Source organism: Rosa chinensis, chromosome 3 (genome assembly GCF_002994745.2).
Source record: "Rosa chinensis cultivar Old Blush chromosome 3, RchiOBHm-V2, whole genome shotgun sequence".
Lineage (NCBI taxonomy): Eukaryota > Viridiplantae > Streptophyta > Magnoliopsida > Rosales > Rosaceae > Rosa > Rosa chinensis.
Window position 1 is genome coordinate 47,955,902 of NC_037090.1, and position 2,922 is coordinate 47,958,823.

The following is a 2,922-nucleotide window of genomic DNA, read 5'->3' on the forward strand; positions in this document are numbered from 1 at the left end:
TTTTAGTCAATAACTCCAGATTTAGAACTTGTTGTCCCCTCACGTCCAGTTCCAGCATTTTGATTTTGTTGAGATATTCAGCCTTTTCATCCTTCCAACTTGACGAGCCCTGATCACTTGACGAGATAGCCATCTCAGTAACAAGATTGCTTCTTTCCTGTTCCCATGTGGATTGTGAAGTCTCCAACATGTGCACCACTTTTTCTTTTTCTGTTCTTATGTGACAACCTAAAATTTTTAACACTTTCTAAAAAAAAAAATAATAATAATAATAAGTTTAATTTTAATTATTGTGCTAAACTATTTGTTTAAATATTGTTTATATATATATATATATATATATATATATATATAGAGTATAGAGCTGAATTTTACTTGTTTGGGTTTAAGTAAATAGAGTTTAGCCCAAAAGATTTGGCCCAAAACTCAAACCCAAGTAGCTTAACAGCTGATAGAATAAACTCCACGACAAAACCAAATCTAACAGCGCCTAAACTCAAAGCATTGTCCCGTCTCTTCATCGGCTTCCTCACCCCCATATTCTCCTCCATCTGATACACCAGCCACCGCCTTAGGAAAGTACAAAGGACATAGCCGCCGCCATGGGTAAGTAGGAGGTGTCAACAGCCTTGGAAATCAAGTTTCAAATTTGGTGATTCCCCCAAGCTATGAAGCTAGAGCTGGAACCCTAGAATCAGGAGCTGGAACTCTAGAAATCTGGAGGTGGCAAGTCTAGTACCTATATGGGTAAGATTTCAATTAGAATATCTATCTTGCTTTCTACGTTTTCACCTCCTTTCCAGAGAGAGAGAGAGTTTTGGTATCTTAGAAGTGGAGGAGAAAAAAGTCAGGTGTGATTCTTTTATTTTTGATTTGATGAGTTCTTTGTGGTTCTGATGGTTAATGCAATTTGGAAATTGGGTTATGTTCATAGGTTATTATAAGACCTGGGGATTCTTGATGATAGAAGAAGTTACAATAGAGATGAAGTTCAGTTAGGAATAAAGTTGTTGTTACTGGAACAACTAGAACTAATTATTTTCTCATCTTCTATTTGATTTCACTAGTTTTCTGGAAAATAGTTTATATCTTTTGTCTTTGAATTGATCCAAATTAGAATTTGAAATCACTTTGTTTCTGGTTTGTTGTTTCCTTTAGTCATTAGAATTTTTGGAAGACATAGATTAATAGAATCTGATTTGAGAAGAGTCAAGAACCAAGTAGGAAACATATGCAGTTTTAAAGTTGAATTTAGAAAGCCTTCACTCATCCTTTAAAACCTTGTTGTAAGTGTGGTTTCTTTTCTTTGACACTTTAGAATGTCTATTTTCAGTATTGAAAGTTTTACACAAATTGGTGTTGTAGAAAGTACATTAAAACTGAAGAGGTTAGCACACAGTAGCAGTTTCTGCAGAAAAACGTGGGACTGTAGCTGAACTTAAAAAATTCATAACTAATTCTAGGAAAATTGTTTTCAGATGATTCAAATTCCGAAAGTTTCTTTAGGATGTCAGCTACAAATCGTTAGAAGACCTTGAAAGCAGATTTTAAACAGATTTGTACAGTTTTAAACATTAAGGTGACTGGGTCAGAAAACTGCAGTATTTCAGTTTGTCAAGTAAAAACCTGTTTTGGTCAAAATAACTCACTGCTAAGATTTTCTTAGTATGTTAGCTGAGTTTTTCTTTAATTCTTTATGTGTGGAACTAATAAATTATATTCTTGCAATAGGAACTTGTTTTCATCCGGATACTTAACGTGAAAATCAATCGAGGTAGGGGAAAAACTTGGGGAGCCTCTATGTTTGCATTGGAGGGTTGCTTACATGATTGTATTGAATGGTTCTGTACATGATTATATGCATTTATGTCCTCTATTTCTGTTTGTTTGGTATGGCTGAATAATGAATACACTTACATATTCAAAGTATTTGTGCATCAATAAGACATGAAGTATAAGGGTGGTGATGGTAATGTGAATATGCTATTGGAATGAGTATTTGGTTTATCGTTTGCGTAGTTGAGTCTATAACCTCAGCAGGTACCAGATCCCAGGTATGCCCACTTGTTAATGTGCACTTAGTATAGGATATTGAAAGGGTAATTCGGGACTGGCGAAAGGGAAATAGACAAGATGACTAGCAAAAGAGGGTTAGGGGGATTGATTTTGGGTGGGGGTTAGTTCACATTGTTGAATACTCTGAGTCATCTTCGTGGTAAAATACATGGTATGGGACATGTAGGCTCGGTTTATTTTGCAATGTGGATTATCGGGAATAGATAATAGTTGCATCCATTCATTATTGCTATTCTAACTATGATTTTCAAAGAGGTTTATTTCTCCTACTGGGCAATGTTTGCTCACCCCTTTTTATCTTTTGCAGGTGACGAATAAATAAATTTGAAGTTATTTTAATGCAAGGGTGTTTTTTTTAATAGTGTAATATACATGTGTGTTATTGTAATCATGCTTGGGTTCCTAGACAAGAACTTGGAATATAGTTGACCTTTTGTTGTAAATGTTGGTGTAAACCCCTCTTGTAATAAATGTTGTGTTTCAATTTCGGTAACTTGTCTAGTATCGTTCTTTTCCAATTATTCATATTTCGATCTTGGAAATTTATTTCCATGATTGGAGTATGAGTTGCATCTCAAAAAACAAAACAAAAAAATTTGGGATTGTTGTAAATATTTGTGGATAATCATGTAAATAGATGATGAGTAATAGATGTCTATCCCTATAGATTGGTGATCGATAGGTTGTAACTGTAGGAGTGATTGGATTGTAATTAAGCATTACCCTTTTGTGCATACCATATAGTCCTATATAAGGCTCCTCATGGTGAGATGAATAAGACACACAATCTGATTCTCTGTGTCCAAACTCTCTCTCTCTCTCTCTCAGAAATTATTCTGTTTTACA

At 34.6% G+C, this 2,922-nt stretch overlaps 1 long non-coding RNA gene across 1 annotated transcript; it reads left to right on the forward strand.

The window, feature by feature from the left end:
• The first annotated feature begins 491 nt into the window (after positions 1–491).
• Positions 492–2,688, forward strand: LOC112193672. The gene is made up of 2 exons (XR_002933957.2): positions 492–747; positions 2,384–2,688. It is a non-coding gene; the product is annotated as an uncharacterized LOC112193672 (long non-coding RNA).
• The last annotated feature ends 234 nt before the right edge of the window (positions 2,689–2,922 follow it).